This window comes from Anas acuta, chromosome 9 (genome assembly GCF_963932015.1).
Source record: "Anas acuta chromosome 9, bAnaAcu1.1, whole genome shotgun sequence".
NCBI classification, from domain to species: Eukaryota; Metazoa; Chordata; class Aves; order Anseriformes; family Anatidae; genus Anas; species Anas acuta.
Window position 1 is genome coordinate 21,717,121 of NC_088987.1, and position 19,552 is coordinate 21,736,672.

Here is a 19,552-nt window from a genome sequence, read left to right on the forward strand (position 1 = left end):
GGAGGACTCGTGATTCAGCTGCCAGCCCTGAGCTTTCCCCCAGCTTCTGCTGTCTGCCCGTCACAGCCAGGCCAGCTCCTGGGGCTGGGCCGCCGCTGCTGAGGCGCTGCCGGCCAAGAGGGCCCGCGCCTCCCAGAGCTCAGCCCGGCAGAGCAACGGGTTAAAAACCGGCGAGGGGTTTCTCCGCAAGCCATGGGAAGGGCTGAGAAAACGGAAACGAGCCTGAAGTTAAACTGAAGGGCTCCATTCTTCTGCCAAGCCACTCGGCTCCCTAATCAACTGGGGCCTTGTTCCACCGCCCGTCCTCAGAGGCTTCAGCAAGGAGCTCAGGCGAGGCTGGGGGGAGCGCCACGAAGGACATCTCCTCACGGCACCACCCCGTGTGCGAGGGGCTGGGCAGGGGGCTGCCCTCAGCACAGCACACCAAAACGCTGCAGGGCTGCCCTGCCGGGCCCCCGCGTGTCTAGGGATACAAACATAAGGCAAATCCTATAGGGAACGGGGCAATGAGCCTTCCTCCTCCTCCTCCCCAAAATAAAACCTTTGGAGGGGTCAGCAGCGGGTTTCCAAAGCACCACGGGCTGCTGCGAGTCAAACTGCTCCTTCTCGTTAGTCCCGCGGTCCTGCGGCTGGCTGCACGTCTGGCTTCTGGGCAAACGCTTAATTCCCCTCTTTGGAGCCTAATATAGTAATGGTTTCAATGATTTCTAAATAACTGCACTTTTATTACTGATTATAATGGAGTCAGGAAGAAAAAAGAAAAAAAAAAAAAAGCACACATACCAGAAACCTGATTATTCTGGGAAACTTTGAAGTTCCCTTCTGTAGCGATATTCTTTGATGGTGCTATTAAATAATGATTTTACATCTAAGGCTTATCTCGTGGTGCAAAATACACCATTATCTTCAGCATAAAAAATCTCATTGTTAGCCACGACAAACATTGGCGGAAGCTGTGATTTAGGAGTGCTTGAGGCTGACCTGCCCAGGCACAGGGTAAGGCTGTTTTTTTAGCATGAACTGCTTGTGAAGCAGGGAATGGCTCTGCAGACATGTACCGCGAGGGGAGGAGAGGAGGAGGAGGAGGCTGGATGAAAATAGAAAGGGCATGCAGGCTAGAAGAAACTAGCAGACACACAAAAGAAACAAAGTATGTGTCTTTCCATAAGATCATTCGATCACGGCCTTGGGCATTTTTTATGACAGCGGGAAGTAGGATGACATTTCTAGCACTGTGCTGAATTAAAAATACTAATGAAAAAGCTCAGAATTTACAGTAGGAGGAACTCATTCAAGACTTCAGCAACAGTACAGGCAGAGTGTTGCTGTGTAAAGCAGGCCGCCTAAAATGATTTACTTTCACATATTTACTTTACGTGATAATGGCTTTGACTGCCGAGTTGGCAGGGTCTGCACTCCAGAGGTGCTCAGTACCTGTGCAAATCTGCCAAGGCTCGTGCTGAGCACCCATCGCTCACCCTCTCACCATCCCTCTGTGAGGCAGCCGGGTGCTGCAGCCTCTCCCTGGGATGGAGCAGAGCAGGCTGACCTGGCTGCACAGCACAGGAGGCTAGGCAGGATGCTCCTCCTGGAATTGCAAGGGCCTCCGGGACCACTGCACGGTGGACACCCATCCCAGCAAAGCCCTCACTTGTGCACGTCAGAAAGCAGCCCTGCCAGCACCCACGAGGTGAGCCATGCCAGGAGGGCTGGCAGGATTCACAGCAGTGCTGCAGGTGAGCGCATAAAGCAGTAACACACCAACACTGGGCACAGAGAGGATGGAAAGAGTGGGACAGAGACACAGGAGCTGTGAAAAGATCTCCCATATTTTTCCTGCCTTTATCTTCAGTTTTATGTCCTGATTTCTCTGAGACTTTTTTTGCATTACAGATAAAACCTAAAAGTCTTCTCCATCCTTCCCACAGCTGCCAAATGTTCTTCACACTCCAAGAACAGCATCCTCTCCACTTCCCTCCATATCCCTCACTTTCATCTCCCACCTGCTCCTCCCCAAACCTCCCTGAGCCACCTCTCCTCTCAGCAGTCTCACAGCACCTTTTGTTAGAGCTCTGCAACCACATCATTTGACAAGACTGGAAGGAGATGCCTACCACCACCAGAGCACCTTCCTTGGCTCCAGATCATTGGCCTGTATAAATATATCAGCTATCCCCACCAAGCCACCTTTGCCTGGCTGTAGTTCCTCCGAGTGCCATTGCCAAAGAAAGGCCCCTCTGCCCGCGGTGCTGCTCACCAGGGCTTGGTACAAGCCACAGATTTTTTGTGGTTCCTGCCTGAAGTAGCTATGAGGAGTTTACAACAGTTTTGTGTTTTTCAGCCTCCTGAGCTGCTGAAACCAGTTCAGCCTCCAGGTCATTCAAAGCCTTGACTTCCCTGTAGTCTGTTTTCCTTTTACTCGACCCACTCTAACTGAAGGCTACCAAAAAAAAACCCTAACATTTCTATCCCACTGCCAGCCAGGTGCTCTTAGGGCAGATTGCCGCATACACAGTTATGGCCTGATCCAAACCTAACCCATATTGTGCAAAACATGTTGCTTTGTACTGGATCAGTGTGACCCAACTCAGTGTTTGGCTCAATGGGACCACGAGATGACAAAGAAAAGGGCAGAAACAGGTAGGTGAGATGTGGAGACACCACCTGTGTTGGAAGCAGCTTGCTTTTGGACCAAGCCTTTCACGAAACCACATCCTTGGTTACACTGGGGTTAGCTTCCAGGCCACTCTTAGTCATCAGGCCTTGCAGTGTCCCTCCCAGAGGCCACCCCACAAACTGTGCACCACAACACACAGTGATCTCCAGCACTTCTGCTCTCTCAGCATGGCCCATAGACTGGATGGAGGGCTCTCTGCACATCAGCCCTGCTAGCTCCCAGCCAGCCAGGGGGGCCCAGAGCTGCTCCTACCATGAAGGACCCTTCCAATGCTCCGTCCATGCACTCAGGGATGCAGTAGGCAAGGAAGGCTGTAGGCTTGGGGTCTGTCTCTGTACAGCACAGCAGCTGCATCTGGCCATGGAGAGGTGAAAAGTGATCTACTGTGCTCAGTGAGTTCAAACACGATAGCAGACCAAAAAAAAAAAAAAAAAAGGCTAACTCTGGTGACTGCAACTTCTGCTGCCTAGTAGGATGAGCTGATAAGTTACACAAGAGGAAGGGGGTGGCAGTTTTCAACTTTCACCTTTGGAGAACTTCTGCAATTTTGCCAGGGAGGATGTCGGCCCCTTTGAGAAGCGTCACCTCCCGTAGATTTGCACAGCAACTCCTGAAGTGCTTACGGGAACTTTTAGGAAGTAACCATGAACCACAGAAGTGGTTCCCAGCCCAAAGCTGGCTGAATGGCCTTGCTTCTCCCTAATCATTAAGTCTGTGGCAAGGCTGCTGCACAGGGCATGGCACCACTGTCCCAGGTCAGTAAAACTCACATGTCCGTAGCTTTATCCAGGCTGCTTGGAGCTCCGGAGTCCAGCCTGGCAGAAAACTGAATTCCACAAGAAAAATGAATATTTTTTTTGCTCGTTTAAGCTACCACAAAACCACACCCATAAAACCGTAACTGATCTGAAGCCTCCATAAGACAATTTTAAAATGTGAGTTACTGGAAGCTTAGGCATTTATCATACTGCAAGATGTCAGATATGTTTCAGAACCATGGACACAATTAAATTTTCAAAAACATGAGTAACTAAGGACATTCATCTCCAGAAGGCCTTTCCTTCCTGACAGTGGGGGTGGGGGGGAACAAAATAAAATACACACAAAAAAAATAACAACTAACAGTCTGTCTCTTCTTTAAAACATTTCCAGAAAACAAAAAACTTGCAAGATTATTATGCAGGAAAAAAAAAAAAAGAGAGAGATGAAAGAAAAGAAAAAGAAATGATTTTAGTTGAAGAGCAAAAATCTTGAATAATTTCTCAAGAGTCTTTTAGTGGAATCCAATAAACACATTACCAAATTACACTGTATATTTTGCTAGGCTAAGTTATCTTTGTGTGTATTACAGACACAGCATGAAAAAATAAAACAATAAAAAATATTAACCTTCTTCGTTTAACTCAGTGGAGTTATAAAACATCTAATTGAATAAACTACATTTGACATGAACAAATGATGATGTTTCCATGTTAAGTTGTCTTTTTGGCATCCTGACAAAGAAAAGCTTAAAGAACCATGATTTTTGTTTCCTAAGGGCAAGTTCTTTTATTTTTATAAACTCAGAAATCAATACTAAAGTATGAGCAAAAACACTTTTAATTTATGAACTGTATACTTTGAGCAAGTTTAATAGTTTAATCTTATGCGTGTTGTTATAAGAGTGTTTATTTTTGATGTACTGCATGGGACTGCTTAATGGAAAGTACTGCATTAACGCATAAAGCAGCTGAAGCAGCCACGTATGTAGAAAAAACAGAAGAGGAATACTTAATATATAGCAAAATAAATACCGTATGGATTTTTGTAAGCAGAAGAGTACCATTAACTTGAGGGAAGGCATAACCCCAAATAGGGAACCTGCGTTGGTATCACCCCTGGGCAGAAGACCAGCAGATGTGAAGATCCTTTCTCGGACTAGCACTTGGATGTTTCTTCCTCCCTGGCAAGCACTTGATACTCTTCTTTTTCCCTTAAATAGTAGGGCTCAGGACTCCTAAGTTTAGATACATGGTTTATGTGCAGTTTTGTACCCAGCTCTGAAGATGAGCCTGCTCCAGCACGTCCCCTCTAACGCCCCGCTCCAGCGCCTACCTTTGAGCTGCCTGGTAGATCTGCCCGGCTGGGTGAAGCTGGGAGCCCGCCGGGAGGGGTTACACGTGTTGGTATAAGCTGACCCAGAAAGGGCTTACCAACAACAATGCTTGTCTATAAAAATATCACTCCTGTTCGTCTTACAGGATAAGGAGTGGACTTTTATGAGACTGACTGCAGGGTGAATCACTGCTGTCCATTATTCACAGCTGAAATGTGATGGGACCTGCTGCTGCTTTTAGGGAAAGAGTGGCTTTTCCCACCATGCCCAAGATCAGATCTGATGAGGGCTTTCACTGTGCGTATTTACCAAGCACAGCTCCCTCACTGTAGCACTGCCATTAGGTGCAGATGGGCTGCTGGTTGCCATGCAGATGATAACATTGCAGGGAATTTCAGTTAATATTAAATGGAAAGTGGCTCAGTTTGCATGGCTTCCTAGAAATGGCACAAGAATTATTTTGAGCATCAATATCAATGTGGATAATAATCCGAATGTGAAGCAAAAAATAAACACACATGGCAACAAGGAGCACAAGTCATGTGGTGAGTCCAGTAGCCATGGAAAGACTGCAGCATCACAAAAGAGGCAGAGCAGGACATTTAGAAAAAAAGCAAAAATCAAATTCTGCCTACCCAACCTTGCCAAAAATAACACCGGCGCCAACTCTTGGTAACTACATGCTAATCAAGACCACGCACGAATGACCAGATTGCAAAACATCTCTATACAGCCACAAATATCATTTGCCAAGTCCACGTACCTACACAGGCGAGCATCACCGGCACGAAGAGAGCAGACCCAGGGCTTCTGAGCTGTGCGTTGGGTGCTAGGAGCAGCCAGGGGCCAGGAAGGGGCCTCTCAGCACCCACTGGGTACGGAGCACGGGGCCGAGGCGAGCCCATGCTTGCGCTCTTGGGTGTGGGGATTTTTCCGCTGGTGCTTGATCCAATTTGGCCTATGGAAATGTAACGAGGTGAAGCAGCAGGTGAAGAGGCTTGTTTTATAATGCTAACTCGGAACCCACATCACACACAGACGTGATGTTCACTCACCCAGCTGCTTCAGGGGAGGATGAAGTGCTCGCGTTGGATCAAACAGCTTGCATGACTCTTACCTTCCTCAAAGGAGTCTAACTTCTCCAACTGATTATGCAGTCAATAGTTAATGGAAAATCACATAATCTGAAAATCGATTTCTATGCCAGCCAAACCAACCTTCCTGATAACCTGCTGTGTTCTCTAAGTGCTGGCTTCCTTACTTCTATTTACCAGGAGAAAATACGATCTTCAGGAAAGCACATGCACCGTATTTTTCTTTCCCTGTTTTATTCCATCAGCAGCCTGACTTCTGTTTGCATTCCCTTAAAATAGAGTCAATCAACACATTACAACAGACTATCACCCAAACCAAGGCACAGCATTAAAGACTAGGTGTGGTGTCCTACACATCCTCGGTAGGACGGCCTCACGTGGGCAGGCTGCTCATTTATTTAATTCAGCAGGCATGTGCGTGTACACCTGAAAACAAAAAACCTTGACTATGTTCTAGAAAAGCTTAAAGCAAGCAGAACCCACAGCAGACAGAACAAGGAGGCATGGCCTATGGCCGTGCAGGAGTTTGAACCAAGGGAAGCTGTTTCTCCTTTAGCCTCCCACTGACTGCATTCGGTGCTCATCCCAGACCCAACACAGACATGTTCAAAACCAGTGAGTAACTGGAGGAGCTGGGACACATCCTGATCCCCTCGCCTTCCCCCTGGGCCCAGCCTGCGGCCTGGCAGCCCGCTGACCCGCTGCGCTGCGGGGAGCGCCCTCGCTCTGCACACGCAGAAGGGACGGGCGTCAGGAGCCAGCCTGGAGTGCACAAACAGTTGGTACATCACCTAGCAGAGGGAAGGAAAACAGCCCGTGAGCAATGGAAGTCCTCGAGGAAGCAAAAGCAGAGACAGAGGGAAGCACCGATGAGAGTGTCTGTGCTGGCCACAGCCTGGGCTCCCCGTAGCTCCGTCCCGCTGCGGCAGGCGAGAGGAGAAACGGCCTCATGCGCAGCTCGCTGCCTGCTGACTCAATGCCCAAGAAACCCACAGCAGCTTTAATTTTGCTTGCTTGCTATTTCAGCTGGGGGCATTCGTTTTGCTTCCCTGACATCAGTGCAGCTTGGTGTTTGTGGATGCGTCTTTGAAGATCTGGACCCAGACCATTGTTTCTGAAATGATACTCGCAGATAAACCTCTTCTAATAGCAGCGAAGTGATTATGTGATTATTGCAACAACACAGTCGTTGCCACAGGAATAAACTGCAAGGTCATAACCACAAAACTAAAGAGCCCACTGCAAAGGAAGATGCGACGGGCACTGCTTTGAAGAACCACTTTTTTGGCTGTGAGCAGCAAACCAGTTCCTCCAGACCCACGGAGCTACGGGGCGTCATACAGCAGCCCCGCTCTGCATTTCTGCAGAAGTGTGCATGCCTCCAATCACAAAACAGAGAGGGTCTCATACTGGAGACATACTTGGCTTGAGGTCGAATGGTAGTTTTGTTGTATCAGGAACCCAAGGGGGACTTTCTCAAGAGCTCTTGCTCTTTACAGCCTCTTCCCCTGATGCTGAAATATAAGCCCAGCAGCCCACAGTTGCCAAGAAATCTCTTCTGTAGAAACAATATGCCTGCATGAGCACGACTAAGATACCTTACAGCAAACCCATCCTTTCAGAAAATTCCCTTAGGCAGGAGGATTTTTTCAATGACCAGAGCCCCGGAGCCTGTAGCCACGTGGCACCGTAGAAAGCTATACAATGGCCAAAGTCTTAATTGATCTAGGGACTATTTTAAATGGAGAAAATAGAAATCGGAAGAAAGAAAGAAAGAAAGAAAGAAAGAAAGAAAGAAAGAAAGAAAGAAAGAAAGAAAGAAAGAAAGAAAGAAAGAAAGAAAGAAAGAAAGAAAGAAAGAAAGAAAGAAAGAAAGAAAGAAAGAAAGAAAAAGTGTGACTTAGTTCTTCTTGCATGGCAAAACAAATCAAAAGCCCCAAAACACATGGCCAAAACAAGCAAAGAAACAAACAAACCCCACTTACAATCAATTAAATGCAGATTTTGAGAAAACCCATTTCCCTGTCTCACTCAGCAGACCCAACGCACTGCCAGCACCGAGCCCCCAGCCCCACACACCCCTTAGCAGAGGTGCTGCAGCACGGAGCATCAGGGAGCACAGGCCGGGGCGTTCTGCTCTGGCTGCTCGGGGCAGAGACCTCTTTGGCACCCGGGTGAAAGACAGAGCTGCTGTGCAATTTAGAAACGAGCTGCAGAGAGGCCCTGACACCCATGCATGCAGTTTTGCATCTCGTAAGGCCCGAGCATCTGGTGGGAAGCAGTGGGTGCAGTAGGTATGCACCGCGAGGAAGAGGGCCTCTTCCCAGAGAGCCCCTGCCAAAGGGCGGCTGGCCACGTCCCCCGAGCTGACTGTCCCAGGCAAACAGCAAGCCACACTGGTGGCCACTCGGCATCCAAAAAGTCACATCCAGGGGACGCAGCAGAAAGTGGTGCCTGCTGCTTCATCCCACCCTCCACCTGCTCTGCGGGGACAGCCCGAGCCCTGCCGTGTGGCCCTCGGGTGACTCGTGTCACCAGCACTCAGCTAGGGCTTTAAAGCTAAATATAACAGAGCAAGAGGCTGGGGCTGAAGGACAGGGAACACGAGAAGCTGGTTTGCTAGGGAGAAAAGCTCTTGTGCTGGCATCTCCAGTAATGAGCAGCAACAAGACCTACAGAAATTTATGAGAGGGAGAGAGAAATACCAAACCCTTCCTGTTTAAATCTTCTCTCTTCATGTGTTTTGCTTGGAAGGCCAGACTGGGCCTTAAATACAGAACAGATTCCCACATTCCGAACCAGATGACCGTGGATCAGTGCTGGCCTCCCCGCAGAGACGTGGGGTTAGCTAAGGACCGTGACAGCTCAGTGCTCCCCAGCGCACACCTGAAAGGCAGGAGGCTGCAGGGAGGCTGCCTCCTGGTCCTGCTTGCAGTGCTAAGCTTCCAGGCAAAAAAAAAACACGCAACAAGATTTCCTTCCTGTTTACTGACTCGGTTGTTATTTAGCAATTTCAGCACAGCGCTAGCTCACGTTACCCGGTTATGGGTCCGCAGAGGAGCTGCTGAGCGCTGTGCTGAGCCTGCCGGGTTTCGCTCCATGCCGGGCACCAGGAGCAGCACCGATGCTCCCTCCTGCACCTAACGAGATCCCCAGGCAGAGCTGAAGCCATGACCCAGATTTTGATGTCTCTCCAAGCTGTGTTTATGCCTCTTCAGCATGGCTGTGTTTACTCTTTTAAATTGCAGATAAACTGCAAATTAAAGAGAACCCTGGGCATTTTTTTTATTTTTTTTTTTGGTTTAAGTGCCTTCAACTCTGCTTCACTGACCTGCTTTTGTCTTTGCTGGCTTTGTTGGATGTTTCAGAAGCAAATTTCAATCAAAATTAAGACTTGCTCAAATGGATGGCGAGCCCTGTCACATACTTGGAGAAGCGATGCCAGCAGACCCGCATTAATGTCATCTGGAAGGAGTGTGCACGCCTCGTCTTGGCTGAGCACGCAGAAGAAAAGCCCCAGAGCCTGGCCGCCCTCCACTGCAGAGCTGATATTTCTCCCTGTGCAGGTGCTCGCCCCCGACACTATTGTGGGGAGCAGGCAAGGGCTCTCTGGAGCCTGCTGAAGCCTTCTTCACATTAAAAGAGCAAATAAACGGGTAACAAAGTGTTGGTTTTCTGTTTGTTTTTTTTTAAATAGCTCTCCCAGCACCTCGCTCCGTGCATTTCAGCACAGCTCTGAACTGCTATGTATTTACACTTTCTGGAAAAGAGACAGACTTGTAATGCTTTGATTTTTTGAATAAATATTTTGCATTTTATGCCTCACGTTGCAGGCTTCTTTCGTGGCCTCACCCAGAGGCTGCAGTGCAGGCTGAAGGTATTTGCAAGAATACATTTTTGTAACAACACATTTTCCAGACCAGTTTTAGAAATACCTGCAGGCACTGGCTACCTGCAGACCCCCTCTCATCTGGCCACCAGCTGCCCCCACCCCATGCTCCAGAACAGCCCGGTGGGGATCTGGCAGCCTCAGCAGGTCCCTCAGGTGTGGTGTGAAGACACCTCCTTGGCATGGGGAGCCATCCTCGGGCGGCGTGTACCTCTCACACTCACAGCCAGACAGCAGAAGAGCAGCAAAGCCTTGTCCAGGGAGGGATGGGAGTTTTCTGTCTTCTCTTCACTGAGAAGTTTGGGAACTCATGCTGGTAATGAGGTGGGTATTAGGTTTCTCTTGTTTTGCAGAGGCTTGCGAAAGCCGGGCACTGCTTGGCGCAATGGTGCTGGCAGTGCTGGTTCCACCATGCTCACGATGCTGCCTCTCGTTAGAGCCAGTGCTGCCCTGCTTGTGCAGCCTGAGCACGGCCCTGCTGCTTTCAGCCGGGCTCAGGTCACTGCTCTGCAGAATGAAGTGCCTGCTCCTCTCAGCCACTGGCACCAGCAGCTTCTGCCCATTGCTCATCTCCAAACTACATCTGTAAAGCGACATGGCTGATTAAACGATAAAATCTAGCTTTTTTTCTGGTGGCACTATCCGACTGTTGTGATGGATGTGGCCACGGTGCCCATTAAATCCCCCTCCCCTGCAGCTCATCCCCACCAGAGCGTGCAGCCCCAGCGCTGCTCCCCACCCCGCCCAGCCCCGGGCTGCTCCTCTCCTCCAGATGGCACCGACCAGGGCTGTGATGCCGAGCAGATGATCTTTAAAATGTATCTCATCCGATTTGCATCCTCAAAGGCCTGTGAGAAATGTAAATCTGCGTTTTGGAGAAAAATGAAAAGGTCACTTCTGAAGCAGCTCCTGTCTCAGCACATGTGACAAAAGGCAGGGAAATGGAGGGCCGGGTTCCCCACCGAGGTGTGGAAACACATTTTCCCAAACTTTGGCAAGAAGGTCTGGCAGCACAAACCAGCACGAGCCGGCAGAGCCGCAGCAGTATGGTGAGCACAGCCCCCAAAAGGTCCCACTGTTTGGGCTGCGCCCCCGAGTTGTGTTGCCTCCTTGGCCAGGGAGGGAGAGGGGCGAAGGAGCTGCCAGCTGAAACGCCTGGGGATGATGGAGCATTTAATTAAAACCGCAGCACGTGCACGTCAGCTCACGCCCCCTCTGAAGGGGACAGTGGGGGTGACTCGGCCTTCAGAACAGAGATGCCCAAGAGAAGTGATCCCAGCAATCCAACTACCAACCGGCAACACTTGCGGACGCCCCAGAGGTGACACAGGATCCTGTATGTTCTTCTCAGTTAGTTTCACAGAAATCCCCTTGGTGATGCCAACACAGCAGACCGAGTAGCACTAGATCATCCTTTATGGGCACATAAATACGCGCTTCGCTTGCTGTCACATTTAGTGTCGGCGATGATTTCACCTACAGATGCAGATCAGCTCCCTTTTAATCACATCCTGACACATTCTTCTAGCCATTCAAATTTATAGCAACATTAATAGCTCAAAAATAATAGTGTTTACTGCGAACGAGATTTCAGTAAATTAGGAGGAAGCAACAGTTCCTAACAAAGAATCAAGAAACTAGCAAAGCTTGAATGAATGTAAGCTTTTTCACCCTGATTAACACATCCCTGTCTATTGGCAGAAAGTTTCCAATGCAGCTGTAAAAAACAAAAAAACAATTCTGTGGATTATGTCATATCGATTCAAAGCAAAACTCTAATCCAAAGAGAAAGCAGAAAAGCATTCCCTATGTTCTTACAGAAAATATCACTGCTTCAATTAGGTGCTACAGAAAATATCATTGCTCCAATTAGGTGCTACAGATGCTTGGAGTAAACATATTTTCCACTGGTTTTCTTAGAACCATACCCACTTAAATCTCCAATATTCTTCTGCATGTTCATTTTTCATCCCAGCTTAATACCACGCCTCTGGGTGTTAGTGGTTAAGTGGATACTGCCAAGCAATGCAAGCCAAGAAAAGCTGGGATAAGAAGGGAAAATATGGTCTTTACATAGTAAATAAACTTTTCAGCCTTAATGTTATGGCTGCTGTCAGCATAACTCAGAGGGGGAAAAAAATAATCCAACGCTAGTTCATTTCTTGGACTATGCAAATGTCCAGGTCTCCAGTTTTCAACCTGCTCTCAAGCCAATGGAAATAACGCACACAGAACTGGGCGTCCAGGCCTCCAATAAATCTCATCTGTGTGAACCACTGAGATTCAGCCTGAAAACAAAACCAGATAAGACGTTTCAATATTTCAGTAAATGCATTTTTTTTCCCCAATAAAAACTGGAGTTCTAGGGAATCTGAATGTACGGCTGAAGTAGCAGGCACGTGGCAGTAACGTAGGGGTCGATACCTGCAGCCCCTCTGCCTGGCTGTGCCGTGCTCCCCACGAGCACTGTCAGCAGTTGCTGCTGTCTGCCACTGCCTGCCAAAAGCACGGGCAGTGGGAAAGGAGGGGAAGAAATCAGTGGGTTTGTAGATGCTACAAATGCAGCTTGCTTTAGAGCTGAAAAATGCTGGCATATGGTACACAACATCTGGGAGAACGTTAATGGCCAGATATAAAATTGGTTCTCTTTATTTCTCTTTATTGGGAACTATTTGGTTACAGTGTGCTGCAATAAGATCTATTTCCTAGGCCTGTCTCTTAAATTTAAGCCTCAGAGCAACATTTACAAACATTACAACCTATCAGTTGTTACTACAGCACAGGGCTGAATGCAGATCAGTCACTGTATGCATAAATATGTCATACACAAGTGTGTCTGCAACACTTTCCCAAAGAAACCTCTAAGAAGGAGGCTAGCTGAGAAAGAAGAGATTACATTAGCATACCCCATGCAAACAAATGGTTTGACCTTGTAGCAGTAAACACAGGAACAGCTCCATTAATCACTTTAAAAATAATAATTATCAAGGTTCCCCGTATGGGGAAAGGAACCGAATCTCTGGGTTGCTGCTTGGCAGCACGAGGCACCTCGGGGAACACGAGCCATGGCCAGCACGGCAACAGCTCTGCAGCTGCGGGCAGGAGGTGCCAGCGGGGCCGTGCAGGATGAGAGCCCAGCGGGTCTCACCCAGGCTTCCCTTCGTGATGGCTCCGACAGCCACCACGGCTGTCCCCAGTCCCATGGGGATGCGGTGCCGTGCACGTTTTGCTTTCCAGCAGCTAGGCAGGAAAAGCACAGATCCCCTCTAGTTACAGCGGGACGGGGCTGCTCGTGTATTGCAGGAGAAAACAGCAATCACGAAAGAAAAGCTGCTCAGCCTGGCAGTGGGATCCCTCCATGCAGCTTTCCCGAGCCTAAGGAAAATGAGCAAGCCCATACAACTCACTAAGCCAACAGCTCGGGTAGCAAGGATGAGCTGCCAATCCCCGTACCCCTGACAAGCCTGGCAAGTATTCCCATCAGGGGCACGGGACTACGGGACATGGAGAGGTCCTTTTGGAGGCCGGATCCCTCCTTAACACCTCTCTTCTCCTCTACCATTGATGCAGGCGAGGAGCTGAGGGCTGGAAGGCACAGCCTGCCTCACCCCAGCTCTCTTGGAGCTGGGTGCTTGCAGAAAGGCCAGAATTGGGGCTGACATTTGTTACAAAGCCCGTGGAAATCAAGTCGCTGCTCTGTACATCTAATTTCATGCACCTGAGTTTGAAAGGGTTAATTCACCATGTCATTATTTCCTTATTTGACTGCTGATTCACCAGTTCACTACATGGGATATTAAAAAAATAATAATAAAAATAATGCCAAAAGCGAGGGCAATGATTCATCTTGCACAAGAGGCCAACGCGCTCGCTGGGGTGCGGACTCTGCCCGAGGAGCCCGGCTCCGTTGCCAGCACCTCGTGGGTGATGTGTGTAGGATGTCTCGAGGCCCTGCAGCCTCCAGCACCCATCTGTCCCCACCCACCTCATGCCGTGGTGTCCTGGGGATGGGTTCACAGAGAGCAGCACGGACGGGACGCCTTCCCAGGAACTGGTGGCACCTTGGATTGGGGACATCTTTCAATGAGCCCTTGTGCGAAGACGTCACAAATTCGTCAGCCAAGCACAAATCCCATGGAAGGGGACGTCTTCTGCAAGTGCTCTGTGAAGTAATACTGGAAAAAAAGAGGAAAGAGCCACTCTGGGTGCCGCCCTTATTTTGGTTCCTAGCGAAAAGTACATTTCTGCCTGTGTGTTGCTGGCAGTGGCTTCAGGCCTCGTTGCTGCCACCTCGTCACCGAGCGGCTCCCTCTGCAGCTCGCCCTCCTGCTCCCTGCCAGCTTGGGGACGTGGCTGCTGCAGCCCAGCAGCGGCTCCGAGCGATGCCAGCAGCCAGCCCTGGCGGTGCCACCTGCAGCCCCGTGCAGGGGCCACCCCGGGGTGCTCCCGCCCCAGAGGGTGCTGTGATCCATGAAAGGCTGAGTGAGATTTCAGCTCGCAGCCCCAGGACAGGACACGTCTCCCTGCTGAGCTCTGGTGTGCTCCAGAAGCTTTCTATAACCAACTAAACGGTTGCACGTGAGGAGAAGAGAGAAAAGCGACCAAATTTACTTTTCCGAACATGAGCAGGGTCTGCAAGAAATGCAGAGGCTGGCGGGATAAAAGAAGAGTTATTTTAACAGCAAAAACATGTTTTCTTTGGCCTACATGCAGCCGAGAGCTTTCCAGGTGCTCAGGCTTAAACGAGCCTATAGATGTAGAAAGGCACCCATTATCCAACAGGCACAAAAGGAGGCCCGAGGAAATGATTCCTCCTTCCTCCTATTCAGCGTGTAAGCACGGCCTTCGCTGCCTGCTGCACCTCAGTAGGATTTTTCATCTGCTCTGAAAGCCTTTGTATTTCCCCCTTTGCTTCCTTCCTGCTGAAGCCCTCGGTGTCTCTCTGAGCCTTGTTGGAGCTCCTTGTGCAGGAGCGCGGTGCTGGGTGAGCCCCCTCGGGAGCCGGCTGCTCTCACCTCGAGGATGGGGACGGATGCTCAGGGACAGATGTACTGAGCACCTCGCCACGCTGCAGCACCCACCCACAACGGCAGGCTCGTCTCTGTCCCTGTGACAGCACCCAGACCCCGGGCTCCCCCGTGCTGCCAGCCTGGGGGACACCGCCTGGGCACCCCCCGGCCCCGCTGCATCCCCCGGTTAGGAACAGAAGCAATTCATCTGCCTAAACATACAGCAAGTGCTTCCTCTCAGGGCAGATGAGCTGCTTGGAGGGATTGCCCTGGGAAATTGAGAGCTGTGATTATTTCCAGGAGCCGACACAGGCTGCTCCCGGGGCAGATGACTCAGTGCAGTCGTTCTCTAAGTGGTTTTTCTCAGCTGCGGACACCAGGGTCCCCAAAAGCACCTTTCACCACACAGCATCTGGGGTTTCCCGCTGGTGGGGATGAATGTGGCCGGGAAGGAGCGGGGGAGCTAATGCTTACGGCAGAGCAAGAAGCCAAAAGCCAGCCCTGCAGCACCACAACGAAACCCCATGAACAGCCTTACCCCGGGTGGCAGATGGAGTTAACGAGCCCACGCCAGGTGGCTGTGCCAAAGGTCCCTCCTGATGAGGAAACCACAAATGGACCTGGTAGAGGGGGCTTTCTCCAAACACGAGCTTTCTGCACCTGGAAGAAACGGGCAGGTGGACGATGTCCTTCGTGTCCAGACAGCGTGGGCCTTGCTTGTCCTCGTGCCCGCGGTGTCTCTGCTGGGGACAGCGCTGGCTCATATGGCCCGCAGTGAGCACAGCTCTGGGATGAGCTTCACGCTTCTCAGCTTCACACACCTGGGAGTTTCCAGAGCTCGAGCTTGCTTGTAGCCCAGGCAGAGGTCAGGCAAGGCTGCCCTGCCCTGTCTCTCTGCAGCACGGAGCTGCTCCACCTTCACGTGATACCTCCCATAACAGAGCCCAGCCCAGCCGAGGATCGTGCTCTCCCCCCCAGACAGCAAAACTAAGTCGGTGTGGGCATCTGCCTGGCTTTTGCCATCACCACTGTCAGCCTCACAGCGTGCATTTTCCAGCTATCACATTTAATGCTGGCTGCTTTTTTTTCGCAGCTGATTTCGCAGTACGAGTTGGGATTACTTTAACCCAGTTAATTAACAAAGAAAAAAGGAAAAGGCAATTTATCACAAATGATCCAGATGAGTCTTTTCTTATGCTCACTTTTTTAAGGCCATGTTGAGCAATATTTTCTCCACACTTAGCTAGGGTGGAAACAACGTAGATTGGAGAAGGATCCCTTACATCAGGCTAAGACTTACTGCAAAAGACAGGCTTTGTGAAAGAAAAGAGCTAAAGTAGGGCAAAATGAAACAGGCAAAAGGGACATATGTTCCTCATCTACCACATAATTTTATAAGATGTTCTGAGTGCAATGAGCTTTAAGAGCTGGCTGAGACTACTCTTCCTAAGGAAGTTTCAAAAGAAACCAGTAGGGCTTCAGCTTTGTGTTAATCCTCCGTACAGAAACCTCTTTTATTTGCCATGCCTATGGGTATTTGAACTCAGCACTTGGTGTCTATTCAAGCCTCCAAGTGGGGCTGGAGTGGGGCGATGCTTGGAGCCTTCTGTGTGCCCACTGGACCAAGGCTGCTTTATCTGTTATGACCCAGGTGTGCGATTCCTGCTAAGGCAAAATAATCCCACTTCATCCTGTTATACAGCTCCGCTGAGCCACGGGGAACATCCTCCGCAGTCAGTCTGGAATACCTCAGCACTGCACGCCGTGAGAGAATCCTCGCAGCACCCCCAGCCAGCAGAAACACAGCCAAGAAGGAGGAAAGGAAAAGGATGACGAGTCAGCTCGCACTCCCAGCGCTGGACAGAAAAGCTCCGTCTTTACCTACCGCCCCACAGCAGACCTGTGACATGGAGAACGAGCTGGGATGGCTTCCAAGCAAGTCAGCAAAGCCGTGTGTCCTGCACTTCCACCACGAGGCTCCCACCTGCCCCTTTCTCCTGGCCATGCAGCACCACGATGATGCTTCCAGCCTCGACTCGGGGCTGCAGCCAGCAGAGACCGCTTTTGTGGGGTGCACAGAGGTGCTGGTTAAACACAGCTTGTTGCTGTTGTGCTCTGTAAGGTGGAAACTCACCACACAGGGCGAAGCTGGAGCTGTTGCTGTGGTCCTCAGCCAATGTGCTGACCTGCTATACCCTTCGAAGGCATTACTCACTCTTCATTTAAAACAGCAGTGCTGTCTTTAAGGCAGAGCTGATGACAGAGAAACAATCTGCCCCAGCCATTTCTATCACAGTCCTCACAAAATGTTTTGGTTCGACCTTTGAATGTCTCTAGGGTCCCCACGCATCGATTCAATCAAGCTGGCCTCACCAGACCTTAAGGTGGGCCACGGGTGACAGTTCAGGAATCACTCTTTTCTCCCATGCGAAGCTCCATCTGGCTTTGTTCTAAACCGAAACGCAAAAGGTCACGTTATCACAACATTGCTTGAAGCATGAGAGTTCAGAGTATTCCTGGCTCAAGTATTTCTCCTGGGGATTCACCGACAGGAACCTGCTCAGATGAGCTCGGCAGCGTCCTGCCTCTCACTGCACGTGTGACGAGCCCTAAGCCCAGTACCTGCCCCACAGCAGGCTGCGACCACAGGGTAATGCTGAGCCACTGCCTTTAGCCAGAGCGCTGGCACCAGGCCACTGCTGTAACAGCAGACAAGTATCAGCATTTCATCGACATTTCCCAGAGGAAACGCCTCGTTCTGATTTCCTTGATGGAGAATAGAATTTCCTCTCTCCTCCAAGTCAAGATTTGATTTTTTTTTCTTTTTAAAGAAATACTATTTTTTTAGTGAAATCACAGCTTTGTCTGAGGAAATAGTGAGGGTGAACTCCCAACAAGCTCTACTTAAGCAACTTTTCTGTGCAGCTTCTGCCACCAATACCAACCTTCCCAGCCTGATGAACTGTACCATGTTGCCTTACTGCTAAGGCTTGACTAAAGTCAAGCTTTAGCATTTCCCTGCTTTTTCTCAGATACACAGGCACATGGGTACTTTGCTGTAAGCAAGGAAGGTTCATGATCACATCTGGGACATGAAACATACACGTTTTCAGAATTTGTGCTAGAATTTGTTAGCAAAAAATACTGATTTCTGTATATTCAGATCAGCCACGCGATACGGGGTGGTTTCAGGCTGTGAAATAGAGAGTTCAGTGTCAGCTATGAGCCTGAAATGAAAGCAAAAGTGCTATAGAAGTTCTCATTTCTCTAAGTGGTGACTTATGCAGAAACACCTGCCACATTTGCAAGCAGATCTTTTGGAAGGATGGAAAGCAAAGGGAAGGATGGAAGAATAAGCATGGTGCTTATTCAGGTAGTACAGATGGCCCTTCTAATACGCTATCATTGTAAGAAAGATCTAGTTAAGAGGCTGCTTAAACAACAGCAGGTTAGGAAACTTGTGAGCTGGAAACAAACCTCAGCATTTGACAACTACGTAGATGGATTCCAGAGATCAAGGATGGATGCTGAGTCCGGGATATTTTGGCCACAAAAGGGTTCTCTCTCCCCAGTAACTTTTCAGGAAAGTCAGGGCCTGTGGACACCTATCAATCTATCCTGTTCCACTACAAGCCCTGCCCCACCAAGTGCACGGGCAGTCACCCAGAGCACAATGTGTATTTTCAAAGCAAGGTGATTTCAGACAAAGTTACCAGAAACAACGTAATAAATACCTCCTTTGGAGCATGCTGCAGCAACGCCACGAAGACTGGAAGTTCAGTTTTGCATCAGGAGTGAGATCTTTGAAGTCTCAAAGGGTAGCACTGCAGAAAGCATGAGCTGCTGGCAATACACGGTGAGAGAGAGCCCCCCCAGGGCAGCCAGGGCAGCTCACTGAGCCCGCTCCGCCGCGCGCTTTAGGACTCTGCCTCTACCTTCCCTGAAAAGTGGAGGTACAGAACACTGCTTTTGCAATATGTTATTTACTAAAAAGACTTCTGTAGCATGTACAGCTTACCATCTTCTTTCGTGGCCTAAAAAACATTTCAAATGACGGCTTCCTCAAAAATCAAACAAAAATTTGTATCGAGCTAGAGCTGGAAAATGATGACAGACTTCAGCGGGATTAAGCAATTTCTCCCAGCATTTTTGTGGGCTTAACTAAACCCAGAGATTACAAGGAGAAAGGAAAGAACCACCCCCAGATTTTCCACTTAAAAAAATATATATACGAAGAAACATCCTGAAAGTAGTACAGAAGGTAAACAGACTAGTTAAACATGACGTACCTTAGCCCTGACCTCCCGGTCAGCAACTTTTTGTTACTCCCATTCAAATCAGTTCCTGATACGTTTTTCTTCTCACCCAGCAGCTCCAGCTGTTTCTGCAAGTTTCTACGTTCAGAGCTTGCGAAAGAAAGCACACAGAAAGCAAAGCACAGCTACGGGCTGGCTCCACGGCCACCATGAGACTGACCGAAACAGCAAAACATCTCCAGCACTGTGCTGGCAGCAGCTCTTTACTGCTGAGCATGGCACAGAGCTCCCCGGGAGCTCACCGCCCCTCACCGGGCTCAGGGACCTGCCCACCGCTCACCCTGCCAGGGGAAAGAGGGGGCAGTGAGGGTCATCCGTAAGCAGGCTGCTTCGGGGAGGCTGCAGTCAGTGAGTCAGCCCTAGTCAGGGGGGAAAAATGCAGGCATAGGTCTGAAGATGTCAGACGGAGCGAGTGCAGCAGCTCCCTAACGGGAACCTCAGATGACAGCACCTCACCTGCTGCTCCGTACAC

General features: G+C 49.7%; 1 protein-coding gene across 1 annotated transcript in view; it reads right to left on the reverse strand.

Moving 5' to 3' along the window:
- The window catches only part of SERPINE2 (serpin family E member 2), a 57,332-nt gene extending 38,109 nt beyond the window's left edge, over nucleotides 1–19,223 (reverse strand). The window contains exon 1 of the mRNA XM_068691421.1: nucleotides 19,054–19,223. The gene's annotated coding sequence lies outside the window, so the exon portion shown is untranslated. The remainder of the gene's footprint in view (nucleotides 1–19,053) is intronic.
- Nucleotides 19,224–19,552: the final 329 nt, after the last annotated feature.